This window comes from Polyodon spathula, chromosome 44 (assembly GCF_017654505.1).
Source record: "Polyodon spathula isolate WHYD16114869_AA chromosome 44, ASM1765450v1, whole genome shotgun sequence".
Lineage (NCBI taxonomy): Eukaryota > Metazoa > Chordata > Actinopteri > Acipenseriformes > Polyodontidae > Polyodon > Polyodon spathula.
In genome coordinates this window covers 2,425,879-2,444,969 of record NC_054577.1, presented here as the reverse complement: position 1 = coordinate 2,444,969, position 19,091 = coordinate 2,425,879, and the positions used below count along the sequence as shown (strand labels likewise).

The 19,091-nt window shown below is 45.1% G+C and overlaps 1 protein-coding gene across 1 annotated transcript in view; it reads right to left on the bottom strand.

The window, feature by feature from the left end:
- Nucleotides 1-10,096, bottom strand: part of LOC121305716 (lysine-specific demethylase 6B-like) — a 28,971-nt gene extending 18,875 nt beyond the window's left edge. Inside the window, 2 exon segments of the mRNA XM_041237439.1 lie at nucleotides 9,397-9,527; nucleotides 9,837-10,096. The gene's annotated coding sequence lies outside the window, so the exon portion shown is untranslated.
- Between the last annotated feature and the right edge of the window lie 8,995 nt (nucleotides 10,097-19,091).

Here is a 19,091-nt window from a genome sequence, read left to right as displayed (position 1 = left end):
TGATACAGACATTTCAGAGGGCTGGGTCTCATCAATATCAGGGTCTAGCGCTGTATATTATAAAGACATTTCAGAGGGCTGGATCTCATCAATATCAGGGTCTAGTGCTGTATATTATAAAGACATTTCAGAGGGCTGGATTGCATCATTATCAGGGTCTAGCGCTGTATATTATAAAGACATTTCAGAGGGCTGGATCTCATCAATATCAGGGTCTAGCACTGTATATTATAAAGACATTTCAGAGGGCTGGATCTCATCATATATCAGGGTCTAGCTGGCTGTATATTATAAAGACATTTCAGAGGGCTGGATCTCATCAATATCAGGGTCTAGTGCTGTATATTATAAAGACATTTCAGAGGGCTGGATCTCATCAATATCAGGGTCTAGCGCTGTATATTATAAAGACTTTTCAGAGGGCTGGATCTCATCAATATCAGGGTCTAGTGCTGTATATTATAAAGACATTTCAGAGGGCTGGATCTCATCAATATCAGGGTCTAGTGCTGTATATTATAAAGACATTTCAGAGGGCTGGATCTCATCAATATCAGGGTCTAGTGCTGTATATTATAAAGACATTTCAGAGGGCTGGATCTCATCAATATCAGGGTCTAGTGCTGTATATTATAAAGACATTTCAGAGGGCTGGATCTCATCAATATCAGGGTCTAGTGCTGTATATTATAAAGACATTTCAGAGGGCTGTATCTCATCAATATCAGGGTCTAGTGCTGTATATTATAAAGACATTTCAGAGGGCTGGATCTCATCAATATCAGGGTCTAGTGCTGTATATTATAAAGACATTTCAGAGGGCTGGATCTCATCAATATCAGGGTCTAGCGCTGTATATTATAAAGACATTTCAGAGGGCTGGATCTCATCAATATCAGGGTCTAGTGCTGTATATTATAAAGACATTTCAGAGGGCTGGATCTCATCAATATCAGGGTCTAGTGCTGTATATTATAAAGACATTTCAGAGGGCTGGATCTCATCAATATCAGGGTCTAGTGCTGTATATTATAAAGACATTTCAGAGGGCTGGATCATCAATATCAATATCAGGGTCTAGTGTTGTATATTATAAAGACATTTCAGAGGGCTGGATCTCATCAATATCAGGGTCTAGCGCTGTATATTATAAAGACATTTCAGAGGGCTGGATCTCATCAATATCAGGGTCTAGCGCTGTATATTATAAAGACATTTCAGAGGGCTGGATCTCATCAATATCAGGGTCTAGTGCTGTATATTATAAAGACATTTCAGAGGGCTGGATCTCATCAATATCAGGGTCTAGCGCTGTATATTATAAAGACATTTCAGAGAGCTGGATCTCATCAGTATCAGGGTCTAGCGCTGTATATTATAAAGACATTTCAGAGGGCTGGATCACATCAATATCAGGGTCTAGTGCTGTAAATTATATATATATATACAGACAGATCACATTCAACTGCATTACTCCATTACACAGTCAACAGTGCTAAATTTAGAAATGCTTAAAATAACAAGCTAATGAACTCAATGACAAACATTTCCACTACAAGCTACTTTCAATGCTTTCGAAAGACTCCCAAGTAGAAACATTACTCACCCCGTCCTTCTCTGTTTACACAGCTGAGCTGAGCGCACCCCTGCGTTACTCACACACGGCGGTCACCTGCCGTCCGGCAGAACTGTGCACCACAATCTCACACTCTCCCCTGCACAAACCATCTGGGAAATAAGACTCCCACTGCTCAGCACGCCAGCTTTCACTACAAGTTTAATGAGACACACGCTGGGACCGACCAAGCTGCTATATAAAGCTGTTAAATTCTGTGACACACACAGACAGGCAGACAGACACACAGACAAACAAGACTGACAGAGACAGACAGATTGACACAGAGCCAGACAGACAGACGGACACACAGACAAGACTGACACAGAGACAGACAGACTGACACACAGACAAAGACACACAGACAGACTGACACACAAACAGACAGACAGACACACTGAGATAGACAATGACACAGAGACAGACAGACACACTCAGACAGGGCTGGGTTCAAGGGAAGTTGAATTCTGGTAACAGGAGATTTCACTTTGTCTAACAGGGAAATAACCATGAAAGCACAGAACGTGATCAAAATACCGCTTTCCCAAAATATTAACCCCTGTGTGGTTCACAGGCCAGCGTCTGACTCATCGCTTGCGGGGGAGGGGACGGGGGGTGCGGCGTGTCGTGGGAGGGGCTTGACATTTTGAGAAATTCTCCCGTGTGATGTCACTCTCAGAATGACTCGGCTCGCTGGGCTGTGATGCTCTCTGTAAATAAACAGGAAGCGACAGCCGCAAGGGGAATCCACGACCGCACGACAAAATAAAAGAATAAACATATACTTAACCCTGATTTTCTCCTATTGAAACTCAAACCACAGCCCTGCTGCACCGTCCTGGGGTTCAGGACTCCCCTCAATGAAGTCTGTTATTATTATTAATATTGCAATGATCAGGAGCCAGGAGTTTGAGCAGGGTTACAAACTCACACTAGCCCTGCTGCTGCTGCACCCAGTCCTGGGGCTCAGAGCTCCCCTCAATGAAGTCTAGTATTATTATTATTAATATTGCAATGATCAGGAGCCAGGAGTTTGAGCAGGGTTACAAACTCACACTAGCCCTGCTGCTGCTGCTGCACCCAGTCCTGGGGTTCAGAGCTCCCCTCAATGAAGTCTATTATTATTAATATTGCAATGATCAGGAGCCAGGAGTTTGAGCAGGGTTACAAACCCACACTAGCCCTGCTGCAGCTGCACCCAGTCCTGGGGTTCAGAGCTCCCCTTGAGAGCGAGGAGGTTGTGAGGGGACGTGTGTGAAGTGCCTCTTATCAGATGTTAAAGAACTCCTGCTCTCCCGGGTGCCTGCGCTGAGCCTCTCCGTAAACGGGCTGCTCATCCTTCATCCGTACGAGGAGAGGCAGAGCAGCAGGAACAGCGTGGGGCTTCGTGACATCCTGAAACACACACGCAGAGAACAGAACAGAAAGAACAAACACACACAGAACAGAAACACACACACACACAGAACAGAAAGAACAAACACACACACAGAACAGAAAGAACAAACACACACACACACAGAACAGAAAGAACAAACACACACACAGAACAGAAACACACACACACACACACAGAGAACAGAAACACAAACACACACAGAGAACAGAAACACACACACACACACACACAGAGATCAGAAACGCACAGGCGTGTACATACACACAAAGACCTACAGAGAAACACACAAACACATAGAGAGGCACACACAGAAACGTGCGCACACACAACCCACAGAGTTTCCGCCAATTCTCATAGCAAACGTTATCCCTGTGCCACACAAGCGAGACAGATTTCCGAAAGCAGAGTCTCACGGCTCCAGACAAGGTCTTTATGTCTATACAACTATTTAAAAGCATTAACAAACCATCTGCATCCAGCATGCATGGCTGTTTCCATAGCGGTTTGATCTATTCCTGTTTTCAGAGTCTAATCAGACACACCTCAGCCTGATTTCTGTTGCTAGCTGTTGTCTAAATTTGCTATTTCAGGTTTCTCACTGCATCTTATTCGTGTGATTCTGTATGACACACGCATCCACAGTGTCTAGAATTCACATCCTAGCCTTGTATTTAATGCAATGCCTTTATTTAATGTATCTGCATTGTGTTATATGCTGTTTGTATTGAGTGTGCTCTGCCCTGTATTTCACTGTATTTAATGTATCTGCATTGTGTTATATGCTGTTTGTATTGAATGCGCTCTGCCCTGTATTTCACTGTATTTAATGTATCTGCATTGTGTTATATGCTGTTTGTATTGAATGTGCTCTGCCCTGTATTTCACTGTATTTAATGTATCTGCATTGTGTTATATGCTGTTTGTATTGAATGCGCTCTGCCCTGTATTTCACTGTATTTAATGTATCTGCATTGTGTTATATGCTGTTTGTATTGAATGCGCTCTGCCCTGTATTTCACTGTATTTAATGTATTATGCATTGATCCTCACTATCTTGTAAAGCGCTTTGTGATGGTGGGCCACTATGAAAGGCGCTATAGAAAATAAAGATTGATTGACTGTTACCTATCCTGGCTAGGCATTGCTGTGTGTGTCTCTTGTCTATCTTTTCCCCTGTTTCAGTTCATCAAAGTCCAGCTGTGACTTGTGAGCAGAAGAGACAGGAAGACGTCAGGAGACACAGGAAGTGGGCCTCCCTCGCTCTGCGTGTGCGTACAGGAACGACTTCCTTCCTGCACGCAGGTTCCTGTGGAACAGTCTCTCCACCACTGGAGGGAAGCTGTGGAAAATGACGAACATTTTTTGGTGGCTTACAATTTTATAAATATTATTTTAAATGAAAAAAAAAAAAAAAAAAAAAAAAAAGGTCTACCAGAAGCCATAATAGCAGCACAGTAGAATTTCATGTTAGATTCCAGAAATGTCACAATTGTGTCAGGTTGTGGAAGAGACTACAAAGCGGAGTTCAACTCAATATGGAAACATTATTCAGCAGCTTTCGTTCGACTTTATGAACCAAAGCTAGTTCATTCTATAGGGAGATGCTAAACTTTTGGCCATAACTAGAATGGACCCTCCCTGCCAACCCCAACCCCAACCCAGAAACGCTGCTTCTAATTCAACACCACTTCCCTTAACTGGGAGTCTCTCTTTCAACGGTTTCCCCAGTAATACCTGCCTGTTGATGGAACGAGACAGCTGGGGAGTTTCTGAGTAATCGAAATGGCTGCCTAAGCTTTGGAGTGTGGTGTGGGAAAAGGTCTGATCAAGTTTGTTGGGATTGTAAAAGATTTCGGTTTTGTTTTTCAGAGTGTGTTTCTCCGAGTGTGCATCTGTGTCTGTCTCTGGGTGTGTGTGTGTGCGCAAAGCCTCGCCATGCAGACGCCTTAATAAAATAATAAAAAATGAGTTTAAAACAGTCTGTTTCAGCGCCAAAATAACATTACAAGCTTGGTTTCCCCTGGCGACTAGTTGCCACGGCAGCCTCACACACCATTCCAAGCTGGAGCGTTCTGATAACAAAAAGAGGCCTCGCTCAGCATAAAATTTAAAACTAGAAGGCACTGACCTACATACTCAAAGTCACGCCAAGAAACACTGCCTACTGCTTCCTGGAAGAATGAGAACAAATAAACCAAACAACAAAACAGCACAACAAGCCCAATCCTCAGAACAAACACGTTGCCGTAGAAACCAGGCCGCCAGTTTTTGTGTTTGTTCTTTTGTTTTACTTCCTCCAATGATGACGAAGCAAAACCAGTCAGTGGCATTTTAACAGTTTAACCAGACAGTGTGGTTTCAAAGCTCAGGACCGGCACTAATCTTGTGAAATACTGAAAGAAACAAAATATATTCAGTTCTCACTAGAAGTCTTTCTCAGTGTCTTCAGTGTAAATTCGATGACTAACGTTCCCACTAGAAGTCTCTCAGTTCAAGATTAGTGCTAACTGGAGGGTCTCAAAACAACCAGACACTGAAGTGTTAATCTCCCACCGTGCTGGCTGCCCGTTTACAAGGGTAGTCACTTCAATCCAGCTTCACTGACATGCAAGATTATAAGATTGTGCAAAACCAGTCTAAGTTAACCCACGAAGTGCCGCTGCCCTCATTTAGACGAGCGGCTTTGTAATATTTTGGAGCATTCTGAACTGGCATCATTGACCTGTCGTGTTAATTCTCTCTCTAACTATACTGTTATGAGAACTGACCCTGATTTTGTGAGCAAAAGTCGCCGCTAAATGTTTCTAAAAACGATCCATTTCTTGGTGGATTTTTTTCCCCCCGCAGTGATAAAGCGGCTCAGTTTTCGAGGCGCGAACCTTCACAGCCGGCATGAAATTTCACAGGAACGCGTCTCGCGACTGTCCTCAAAATAGCAGTTTGTAGCCAAAACGAAGAATTTCAAATTAACCGTGAAGAAATGTCGATTCAGAATGTATCAAAGTTACATAATTACAGATAGTGCTTTTTTTTTTTGTAATAAAGAAAAATTTATTTGGTACTTAATGGGTTAACTAGCACTGAAGCGGTGTTGAACGAATCAAACAGAAAGTGTTAGGAGAACTCGTCTACCCTGAACACCGGTTTCAGTTTCCTCTCTCAGCCCTCCTGCGAGCTGAATTCAGAGAAATCTCACACGGCCGTGTGTTTTCCAACACTCATGGGTTAGATCACATGGGAGTAAAAACAGCTAAAAAAATCCCCAACAACTACTGACTGGGTGTTCTTTCACAAGCCTTGAACTTTGGAAAGACTGAGAGTAAGAGCTGATTCAAGGAAAGCAGAGGTAACGGCTTTCCACTGTTCCTTTCGCAGCCAAAATGACACACAGCCAGACATGGGTTTTGAGTCACTTCAAAAAGCCATCTAAACTGCGTCACACCACCACTCAGAACGATGACTTGCACCAATGATAACAACTTGTACAAATGCTGGATTTGTCCCCCCCCCCCCCCGGCCGACATCATGTGATGTGTTTTTTAAAAAAAAGTCAACACTTATTTCACCATGGCCTGATGGCACATGGGGAGAAGAGCGATCCACACAAACCCGAGCAGCTGTTTCTGCCCTCGCTTCACTGTGAACGACGAATCAGCGACCCTCCACCTGATCGTCAGAGCCTGATTCCTGCCAGACAGCTCCGTCCGGACAATCGAATAACCTGTTTGTGCAGCTTTACTATAAGAGGATGACAAACAGAGTGTGTGAAGCATTCTTTCAATGCTTCCCCTTTCCTGACAGCGTTATTCAAACACCCTCACAAGCCATGCTGCTGGCCTCACTCTGAAATAGCAAAGAACCCGCCTTTATCTGGCAAGCAGCCCGCACAGCAATGCACACCGAACACGGATCAAAATATACGACCCAGAGGAAACCGATCAGCCCAGCAGAGCTCGGCCCGCTCCGAGCAGCTGACAGAGCTCAGAACTTCGTCAAGTCAGGCCTCAAAAGGATCCCAGCGCTTCTGCCTCGACAAAGGGACTAGGTATCCCGTTCCACCCCCTTCACCGCTCTCTGTGTGAAGCAGTGTCTTCCCTCTGTCCTAAGTCTGTGTAAATATAGGATCACAGTTCATAGATGCATCTCAAAAAGATTCAGTACTGCTAACTATTTGGAACGCTAACTATTCCTGAAAACGCTTCTGAAAACATCTCTTCAGAAGAGACCGGGAACTCTTGGCGGTTTCCAGTCCCACAGCAGCGTCATTTCTGAAAGCTGTGAGTGTTTCGAGCTCAAAGGAGAGGTGATTTCAGTAAAAGTGACTCTGGGGTGATTCAGAGTGAAAGTAGCGGGGCGACCGGCTCTTCTGAAATGCCGCTGTGACAGCAGTGTCACCAGTGTCTCTCTGCTGCCTCACGCTCACGAAAGAATAACAAGTGACTGTGAAGAGGAAACTGAACCGTACTCGCACACAGCGAGACTGAACTGCTCCCTCCCTCCATCACCCCCCTAAGAGAAAGGGGGTTCCTTCCAGTCCAGGGCAGGCTTGATGCACAGAGACTGAACTGCTCCCTCCCTCCCTCACCCCCCTGAGAGAAAGGGGGCTCCCTCCAGTCCAGGGCAGGCTTGAGGCACGGAGACTGAACTGCTCCCTCCCTCACGCCCCTGAGAGAAAGGGGGCTCCCTCTAGTCCAGGGCAGGCTTGAGGCACGGAGACTGAACTGCTCCCTCCCTCCCTCACTCACCCCCCTAAGAGAAAGGGGGCTCCCTCCAGACCAGGGCAGGATTGAAGCTCACAAGTTAAACCTGCTCTCTTCCCCACATAAACCAGATGGTGTAACTGCTATACAATCCTCCCCAAACATGACCCTGGAAGTATTTGAACCCGGGATAGAATCGATTCATACTGTTAAAATGCCAGAGCCCACCCATATCCTAGGATTGAACGACACTCCGACGGCAGCTAAACTGGAACAAAAGAATACAGTTCAACTGGAACAAAAGGGATAATAGGGCACACTGGGTAAGAGTTTAACAAGAGAGCTGCCAGGTTTAAACACCACTGCCTTTGTAACATTTCGTTACTTTTACAAAAAAATGTTGCAAATCTGAAATGGTGTAAAAGGTTATTATTTTTTTTTCTTCCTGTTTGTAAAAAGCCAGAGTAAGAGCGAGCGAGAACTGAAACGGACCCGCTAGTTACCAAGCGGCAAGAAAAATCCACACGCGTCTGACTGGCAAAAGAGAATGTGATCACATGACCCTTTACAGAGCCGTTATTAATCGGAACACCCCCCAGGGGAACAGTTTTCGGCTTAGGGAACACCCTTGTGATGAAACGGATCTTCCCTATAGTAAACGCTCCGCCTAAAGGTACAGGAACGTCGTTTAAAATCCATTGCTCGCCGATTCAGAACGAACACAGTGATGTTTTGTAACCTGATAACTCATCATCACCCTCCTCACCCTCAAACGGCTTATTCCATCTTTTCAAAACAGACTTGTCATTGCTAAAGTAATTATAGATAGTTAGATAGAGATAAACACCACACTACATATAGATAAACACCACACACAAATATATAATTTATATATACATACATACATATATATACACACACACAAATTGCATGCTTCATAAAAATGTAAATATTCATTCAGTCGTATACAAAATTCAAAAGACTAAAAGTTAGTCGTCTATTTATTTTATTTTTTTTTATCATTTCAAAAGGATAATGAAACCAGCTGTAAAGTTCATTCAACGTGATCTATGAAAAATACAAATAAAAACTCGATTCCTGTAAAAACGATCGATTACAACACTCCACCCGACAACAGAGCCGATCGCTTCAATAGAGATCCACCTACACCCGCACTCACCCTTTAAACACACTCTGAATACGGTCCAGGTGCTTCAGGGGGTTTCCGCAGGACTATGATACAAAAACATTTTAAAAAAAAAAACTTCCCTTCCCCAATCCCCCCCCCCCCCCGCTCATAATCTGGAACTGAACTTTACGCAACTCGCCTTTTACTGCATTGTGAGCCCCGGTCTGCTTGCACAGACACTTCACGAGTAACAAAGAAGCCGTGTCGAATTGCCCCCCCCCCCCCCCCCCCCCCCTCCCCCCCCAGCTCCGCACACACACACACGTCCTTTTGATGCACCGAAACCCAACTTCTACTACTAAGAACGATTAACCTGAAACTAATAACACACACACACACAACTCATATCTTAAAAACGAATACAGCAGCGCCCCCTTCCAAGAAAAACACTGCCGGACGAGAAAGTGTTAAATATCCACGTTTCTAAGGCTACAACCAGGACCAATTAAAATCACACACACACACACACACGAATAAATAGTGCGAGGGTTACCTTTAAATGCTCCTGCTAGGACGGCAAAGTGTCTCTCCAAATTACAACAGATCACAGCTCCACGTTTGCAGTCATGCTTTCCGGCTCTGGTAACCCTAGCACCAAAACACTGGCGAGCCACGGGGGTACTTCTGAAATCAAAACACATTAAATAAATAAATGAATAAATAATCTCCAAAAATCTCCAATGGCTTTATCCTCCGGACCAGCGGGAGTGCAGCACGCTAAATACAGTTACTGTACCCTTCCAATAATAATATTAATAATAATTACAAAAAAAAAAAATCAAATAAATGGTGTTTTTTTAATCTCCCCAAAAACAGCAACAAACATGTTGAAATGGTGCTTTTTCCTGTTATAATTTGGTTAAATAATAATACTAATACTATAATAATAATAATAATAATAATAATAATAATAATAGAAAAACAGTCAATTACAGTCTCTCCTCGTGTTCAGATAATTCTGTTTGGTTGCTGTTCTGCACGGCTTCTCTCTCTCCCTCTCTCTCTCTCTCTCTCTCTCTCTCTCTCATTCAAAAAATAAATGTGGCTTTCCCCTGTTTGGCAGAAGTGCGCTTGTGCTTGATGACAAGCTTACTAGAGCCCAATAAAAACGCAAACCCTCGTTTCTTCTTCTGGTGATTCATCAACACCGTGTGGGTTTTTTTTTTTTTTTTTTTTTTAAAAAAGGACACGCTGTTCGATCTACTAATGCTATTACATCACTCCTCTAGCCCCCCCCCAGGTTGATTAATGCTTAGCTCAGAGGGGCACCGAAGACACACCCCCCCCCCAGACGGAATTCCCTGACAACGCACAGATTAGTATTATTTTTATTTATTTCATTTTTTTTAAGGTGGAACTCGAGAAATCCAAAAAGTTGTATAGTGCTCCTCAAATCCTTTTTTCTGCGCGTTTGGGGAGAATGTATAATTACAGTGAACACAACGCAGGCAAATTACACAGAAACACGGGGGGGGGTGTTTAACCCTCTGATACTCAGAGCTGAACATTTTATTCACAATGACCGACGACAAAGAAAATTGTTCAAATTCTTCCATGTTTGGCTGAGCAATAGGCAAACAGCTATACACTGCTTTATCTATAACACCACCTTCAGAAAGCCCTCCCTGTCTTTCAGTTCCAGTACTGGAATTGTAACGCACACTTATCAATTTTTACTTTATAGTGGAGCACCATCACGAAGCGCTTTACAAAAGATGCACTAACAACAGGAAAATCCACAATGCTTCAAATACAGAGAACTGCATCATACAGGTGCTGCTGTCAGAACATTCCGGAGCGTTCCAGCCCTCCCCGCCAATCACGCCGCAGCACCTTCTGTAAATTCCACCCCATTGATGAAAACGTGGCTGGGAGACGGGAGTCTGCTTGCAATAGTGTGTGTGTGTTTTCTGGGCTTGCCTACTTTACAAACAAGACTACCTCGGTAAAGGAGCACTAGAGAGGGAAACAATTCTAATGAGAAGCACCCCCAGGCTCTGTGTGTGTGTGTGTGTGCGTGTGTGTGTCTCTCTCTCGATCTCTGTGTCTGTCTGTCTCTGTGTGTGTGTGTGTGTGTGTGTGTGTGTGTGTGTCCGAATCGCCAGGGAGATGCACCCCCAGGCTCTGTGTGTGTGTGTGTGTGTGTGTGTGTGTGTGTGTGTGTGTGTGTGTGTCCGAATCTCCAGGGAGATGCACCCCCAGGCTCTGTGTGTGTGTGTGTGTGTGTGTGTGTGTGTGTGTGTGTGTGTGTCCAAATCTCAAGGGAGATGCACCCCCAGGCTCTGTGTGTGTGTGTCTCCCGATCTCTGTGTGTGTGTGTGTGTGTGTCCGAATCTCCAGGGAGATGCACCCCCAGGCTCTGTGTGTGTGTGTGTGTGTGTGCGTGTGTGTGAAATCTCCAGGGAGATGCACCCCCTGTGTGTGTGTGTGTGTGCGTGTGTGTGAATCTCCAGGGACATGCACCCCCAGGCTCTGTGTGTGTGAGCCCGGCACTCTGCCCTGTGTTTGAACGCGGGAGGGATGATAATGTGTGCGGGGCTCCTGTACAAACAGCCCTGCTCCGATAACAGCTCCACTGACACAGCCAGCTTTCAGCACCCAGAGGGCATTACTTAGGAAAGATTTATGACCAGTGCAGAGCGGTCTGCGGCTTGCAGGCAGGTGCAGGACCAAGATACTTCAGAGGTTTGTTTTTTTTGTTTATTTGACTTTTGGTTTGTATTAGTGATGCTGACTATATCAGAGACCTCAATGAAAATGCATGACAAAGCAACGTATTAATATAAAACTCATAATCTATCTAAATATATCTATTCAAATCCATGTGTGTACAGAGAAACGTGTTAATCAAATGTGGCCCAAACACTGTGTATGTGTCTGTGTGTGTGTGTCTTGGGAGTAGTGTCTGTGTGCTTCAGTGTGTGTGTCAGTGTCTCTGTTTGGGTAGTGTGTGTGTGTGTGTCTCTCTGTGGTATCTGTGTGTGTGTCTCACATTGGACACATGTGTGTCACTGTTTGTGTGTGTCATGTGTCCACCACACAGACATTGGGTGTGTGTGTGTGTGTGTCTCTGTCAGTTCTGTGAGTGGTGTGTGTGTTGTGTCTGTGTGTGTGTAAGTGTGTCTGTGTGTGTGTGTGTGTGTCAGTGCCTGTCTGTGTCAGGTCAGTGTGTGTGTTGTACGTGGACCTCTGTGTGTGTGCCTGTGTGTCAGGCAGTGTGTCAGTGTGCACTGTCTGTGTGTGCGTCTCTGTGTCAGTGCCTGTCTGTGTGGGTCAGTGTGTCTGTGTGTGCGTCTCTGTGTCAGTGCCTGTCTGTGTGGGTCAGTGTCTCGTCATGGCCCCTCTGTGAGATTCTCATTTATGCTGTGACACAGTGAATGGGAGAGGAGGGAGAGGGAGGGGAGTGGGGAGACACAGGAGCACAGTGTTCTGTTCTAATGACACATCACCGTGTGACTGTGCAGCAGATGTGAGGGGGCTGCCAGACCCCAGTCAATACTCACACCCCCCTGCTACCTCCTGCCAGGGGCATGAGACACATTCACTGCCTCCTTGAGGTCTCTGAAGAGCTTCTCACAATAAAAGCATTGCAAAGTGTAATAAAGCACAGACAGCAATTTAAAGCATAGGGAAGCATTGTAAAACACAGAGAGGTCTGGCAAAGCATAGGGAAGCATTGTAAAGCACAGAGAGGTCTGGTAAAGCATAGGGAAGCATTGTAAAGCACAGAGAGGTCAGGTAAAGCATAGGGAAGCATTGTAAAGCACAGAGAGGTCAGGTAAAGCATAGGGAAGCATTGTAAAGCACAGAGAGGTCTGGTAAAGCATAGGGAAGCATTGTAAAGCACAGAGAGGTCAGGTAAAGCATAGGGAAGCATTGTAAAGCACAGAGAGGTCTGGTAAAGCATAGGGAAGCATTGTAAAGCACAGAGAGGTGTGGTAAAGCATAGGGAAGCATTGTAAAGCACACAGAGGTCTGGTAAAGCATAGGGAAGCATTGTAAAGCACAGAGAGGTCTCAAAGTGAATTATAAAAATGTCAAACTATGGTAAATGCCAAGTATAACCACAGGAAAAGCATGAGGGGGGGGTGACTATAAAAATACCACAGTAAACTTATCAGGGTCAAATAAGCACAACTACATGTGCATGCAACAGAAAGAGTCCCTGATAGTCCTACACTGCGTTCAGCTCCGATTCCTTCACTGCCTGCCAGCCTGTCGATTCATGCATGCTGTTCGGATCTCCAGCACGCGTGTTTATCCGTGTTTCCATGCGCTCGGGCGTTACCTGTGCCCGAGACCGCATGTGTATAATTTGCCCCTGTGTGCAATTGCGAGATCTAAAATGCCACTTTGCAGGCGATTGCACAATTATAATAACTGTGCTTGTAAACGCAAGTCTACACGCACACGCAACTGAGGTCAGAGAACAGCCTCCTGATCATATCACAGCTTGACTTCACCACAGAGGAGAGGGGGAGAGAGAGACACAGAGACAGAGAAAGAGGGAGAGAGACTCTCTATGGTAACACAGTAGTACTGCAATGGATAAGCGGTGCATTATATATTACCTAAAAAATGAATATCCTAACTCTACCATCCCACTGTGCTGCCACTGCGCCTTCGTGGAATACAGAACCATCGCCACTGTAGTGCCCCTGTCTGTCTGCATTGCCATTGTAGTACCCTTATCTGTCTGTCTGTCTGCACTGCCATTGTAGTAGGGGAATAGACAGTCTTGACAGACAGATCTGCGGTTCTGCACTGATGAGAATACGACAGACTGTAGTACAGACGGACTTAACTGGTGCCTGTCGAGTGGAATAGACAGACATTGTGTAGACAGACTGTACGTATCCTGTAGTCCAAAGTCTGACAGCTTCGTGCCATTGTCACTCATGGATCTGACTGACAGACAGTACCCTTTCTGTCTGTCTGTCTGTCTGCACTGCCATTGTAGTACCCTTATCTGTCTGTCTGTCTGTCTGCATTGCCATTGTAGTGCCCTTATCTGTCTGTCTGTCTGTCTGCACTGCCATTGTAGTACCCTTATCTGTCTGTCTGTCTGTCTGCATTGCCATTGGAGGTAATTTGGGAATGGACTGGAGTGAATGGGTTAAAAAAAACATTTAGACGTGAACAAGAACTGCTTCTCACACTCACAAAAAAAACCTGAGTCACTAACTGAAGCTGTTCCAACAAGCCCTCAACACACACACACACACGATACAGTGAGAGCGAGAGAGAGGGGGAAGACAAAGGAAGGGAGAGAGAGGCTGGGAGGGACAGAGAGATCAAATAAAGGATATTTAACACAGTTAAGAGTAACTTCTCATGACAATGAAGTTAGAGAACATTATAAACAACAGGTTGAGGGCAGTTAAAAATGCCTCACGAAACTACAAAGCAGCAGGTCCTCAAACGGAGGACAGCGGCCGTGACATGAGCCTCTGCATCTTAAGGAAAGCGTGTTTTGAAACAGGGTCTCGCCAGCGTGGCTTTAAACAATTTGGCAAAAAACCCTAGAAGTCTGGCCATGCCAAGAAAGCCAGTTGGTAAAAATGCAAAAAAGCGAGACACACCAAGACGGGAAATCAGCGTGCATGTTTAACTGAGTCAGACCAGACCATCTTGTCTGTTCAGAGAGACGGGGCTCTGCTCTGGGAAGCCGAGACACCGATACTTCTGTCTGAGCATGCAAGGGTGTGGGTGCGAAAGGAGGCCAGAGTCACACTGGCTGGCAGCGAACTCTTACTGCCAGCGTGACGCTCGCACACACACAAATACACACATAGGAGGGGCAGAGAGAAAGAGAGAGGCAGGTGAGTGGTAACGCCAACCCACACACTGATACCAGCTTACAGCTGGCAGGCAGAGCACAGATTAAGCAACAGTGTGTGTGTGTGTGTGTGTGTGTGTGTGTGCGCGCGTTTGTGGTTTCAACTAGTGCCTTCATAAGCTTTACTGAGTGCATAACCAGTAGATACTGAGTCAAGCAGACCAGCGTTTGGGCTCTAGTGCCTTCATCAGCGTTACTGAAACTAAACTGAGTCAAGCAGAGCAGCGTTTGGGCTCCAGTGCCTTCATCAGCGTTATATGATGAACGTTTGTTAATTATAAAACTAGACCCAAATAAGCGAGTAACTCAACGCAAGTTCTCAAAGTGGGTTTTGTTACTCACTTTGTAACATTACCAGGATTTTGCTCTCCTTGCAAAAAATAAATAAATAATTAAAGCATGGGGGTAAGGCTTTGAAAACACGACCCAGTAGGGTGGTTCTGACCTGTCAGTCAGAGAGACGACAGGAGTCACAGTATTACCATCCCGGCCAGCCGGAGTCTGAAACAGACCCGACAGAAAACACGATCAGTACCGAAGACTTTGTGAATTCAAAATGCCACACACTGGCAGTTTGAATTCGCGGGGGTGAGCTGCAGTTCAAACCCTAGCAACGCACGCTGAAGCACAGAAAACACGCTGCGAGAAACTCTTTGGCAGGGATCACTGCCCTGCTGCTGCGATAGGGAGCTGTTCTCACGCCTCTCGAACTCTCTCACCCTCCCCTCTCCCACTCCAAGGGAATGACAAACTGGAGCTGTGTGAACTCGCACCGCAGCGCTGATAAGAGGCTGGAGGGCAGATTCCTGTGTCTGATATCGTGAATAACAAAAGTCCAAAGGTCTCTCTCCCAGTGCACTCTGCCTGTGCTTGCTGGCTCTTATTGCAGGGAGGGGAATAAGACTCCTGTGGCACAGCGGATTCAGCCAGTCCAGGTTTTATTACCAGCTTGATTAGCCCCTGCGCGTCTAGATAAAAGCTCAGGTGTGTCTTATTAAAAAAACTCACAGTAAACCCTGGACTGAATCCAAGTGCTATGCAACATTCTGTTTTTAATAAAGAGGGAAGTCTTGTCTGTATGTCTGGCTGGCTGGCTAGCCATACCCACACTGGGCTAGAAGAAGCCAGTCTGATAAGTTAATAGTAAATGTCAAACCGTGGGTGAATTGACTTGAGCAAACAATGCAACCGCAAATATCACAGCTCATAACACCTCACCACAGATCACATCTGTGTACCCAAGAGACACGCACACGCGATCAGACCAGCCTGACAACTGCAAATACACTGGAACCTCCCTCCCTCCCTCCCTCTCCCTTCTCGTTTTTTTCTAACCACAGCTCAAAAAGACACTCCAATTCACTACAGCCTAAATGTAACTGAAATAGAGTTTGGTACAAAAATAGAATTGCATGTCGAAGCTGTCAAACACACACAAACTCGCCGAATCAGCTCCTAGAGTCAGCACTGCTGGGAGGATTTGAAGATTCAGAAAACTATTGGTTCAGCCCTCCAGAGTCATCAACGACCCCCGGGGTATAACAGGAGACCCTCCCACCAGGGCCACGCCCAACCCGATCGGACAGGGGAGACACACACGGGTCCTAATATAGCGGCCGGGCAGCTTATAGCTAAATATATAGAACTGTTGTCTGAATGCTCTTTAGCTGATTCAACGTTAAACTTTGAACATGTCAAAATATTCAAAGCGCAACGCCTCTCAGACCAGACTGATGATCTGAATCAGCTCCTGAGAGCAGTCACACCCCCCCCCCCCACCCCCACCCCCCCAACACAGTTACACAAAAATCCTGTTTTTAATGTCCCACACTTTATGGGTGTGTAAGGAGGGTTTCTGTTTTTACATCTTAGGCCTACATTGTGATTCATTCAGTTGTGAAAAGGTCAAAATGCATTTGATTGCATTCCCTGATGTTTGCAAAAACCACTTACGGTTTCAGCTTTTAAGCATGTTACAGGGATGGGAATCAGACTCCCGCTGCACAGCACTTTGATCCAGTCCTGGTTTCACTGGGAGTTTAATAATAAGACACACCTGAGCTTGTTACCTAGACACACTGGGGGCTGATCAAGCTGGGAGCAAAACCTGGACTGGGTGACACCTGATAAGCAAACGTTTGCCCGGTCCTGACCAGGCTTCTGCTGTGCCCTGCTTTACCACGCTGGGTTTAGTCTCCCTAAATACAAACGGCAGGCTGGCTCTTTGTCTTACCAAACGCTCCCCTCAGTGTAACACAGGCCATCGCTCTTGTAGTGCAGATGCTTAAGGGAGGGTATCAACACTGCTTGCATTGCCTGTCTTTCTGTCACACGCGTTTAAGAGCGAAGCAGGTGTAACTGTGAGAGAGCCAGCCCTCCTCCCCCTTTCTCTGTCCTTGTTTGCCTGTGTCAATTTAAAGGGCCGTACGCAGTCTCCTTTAATGTGCAGTTAAAGGGATTTGGGCTGGCCGCGGTCCAAGGCGTGTAACATAATCCCTCAGCAGCTGGGCCCTGGTGAATGGCTGGATGGCTGGGAAGGGGGAGGGGCCAAAGCTAAGCACAGGGCTAATGGGATGGTTCTGAGGGAGGGGGAGGAGCCAGGGCTGATGGGAGAGTTCAGAGAGGGCCAGAGAGCAGACCTGCTGCTACAGTTTCACACAAGCAGTTTTCAAATGTCAAAAAATAACAAAATAAAAATAGTCACAGTTCATGCTGTGATCTCTCTTTGCTCTTGCCAGAGCATAACACTGAAATACCACCCCCACTCACCTCTGACCAAATACCCTGACCCCTACACAATGACACACACACCTTTTTCTACAAATGATTGTAAATACAATGTCGTTATTATAAATGTTTCAACTATTAAAACCACAGCACAATGTAACACTGCACAGAGAGGTCTGGTAAAGCATAGGGAAGCATTGTAAAGCAGAGAGGTCTGGTAAAGCACAGGGAAGCATTGTAAAGCACAGAGAGGTCTGGTAAAGCATAGGGAAGCATTGTAAAGCACAGAGAGGTCTGGTAAAGCATAGGGAAGCATTGTAAAGTAATGGTAAATGTATCGTATAACCGGGGGAAAAGCATGGTGAAACTGCAGTAACAGTGCACATGTCCCATTGTAAACTCCCTCTCCCTCAGTCTGACTTGCATGGCATATTTTGCCCTGAAGCGAGAGTAAACATTCCACTCCCTGCGATAAATCTCAATACAGGAAGAACTGGATGCTGTCAGGGTGTCACTGTTAACCCAATAGGGAGTCTTTTCAGCTTGTATGGAGAATCCTAAATTGCCAGACTGAGCAATTATTAATTATTATTATTATTATTAATAATAAACATGCCCCTTTTCATTTTGCGCTTACAGTAGTTCTGAGTGGTTCTGGGTCCTAGTGCTCCAATATGAAGTCAGTATCATTTTTCTCTGAATCTACACTGACCTCTACACAGCTCTGCACACCATTCCTACAGCATGCAACCAACCTGCCTAGACCAGGCGCGTCCCTACCGATTCAGACAGGCCACTTTGCAACCCCTACCCCCCTCTCTCCCTCGGCGCTTTCAAAAAGAACTCGTTATTGAAGAGATGGTACGTCTCCAACCCTTTTAAAATTGGTAGATGGGCTAGCAGGTCAGAGACAACGCGGAACGGAAGGCATCCACAAACACACAACCTCAACAAAGTCATTCTTATCCGTTTAGCAACTTCTGTTTTTTCACCCCACACACACACAAAGTGTACAGCTCTAGCCAAAAGTTTTGCATCCCCCTATAGAATGAACTCATCTGGTTTCATGAAGTCAAATGAAAGCTGCTGACTAATGTTAAGTTCACATACTGAATTACACGCCGCTTTGTAGTTTTCCCCATAAATCAAAAACTAACCAAAAATTTAAAAATGTGACATTTCGAAATCCAACATCAAATAAAAACGACTGTACTACTATTATGGATTCCGGATTTTTTTTTGCTCTATAAATTTTGCACATTCTTTCATTACATGGTGTCAAATTAACGATCAAAAATGATGTTCATATAGTTCTTTAGTGTTTGTTTGTTTAAAATTGTTTTATGTCTCAATCCTAAGATTCTAGGTGATGCAAAACTTTTGGCCAGAGCTGTATGCTGCAATAGTGAAAAATGTCTGCAATATTAATAAACAAACAAACAAACAAACAAAATCTGTGCTAAACCACAAGCAAACGCATCTCAGTGTTTTGCGCTGACTCTCTCCTAGTTTATGACGTCACAGAACCTCCCGATGCATTTTGCTTGTCAAATTCACTGCAGGCCAAAAATACATTTCCTTAATTAAAAAGTCGCTCCTGCTTCATTTACACTCACTTCTAA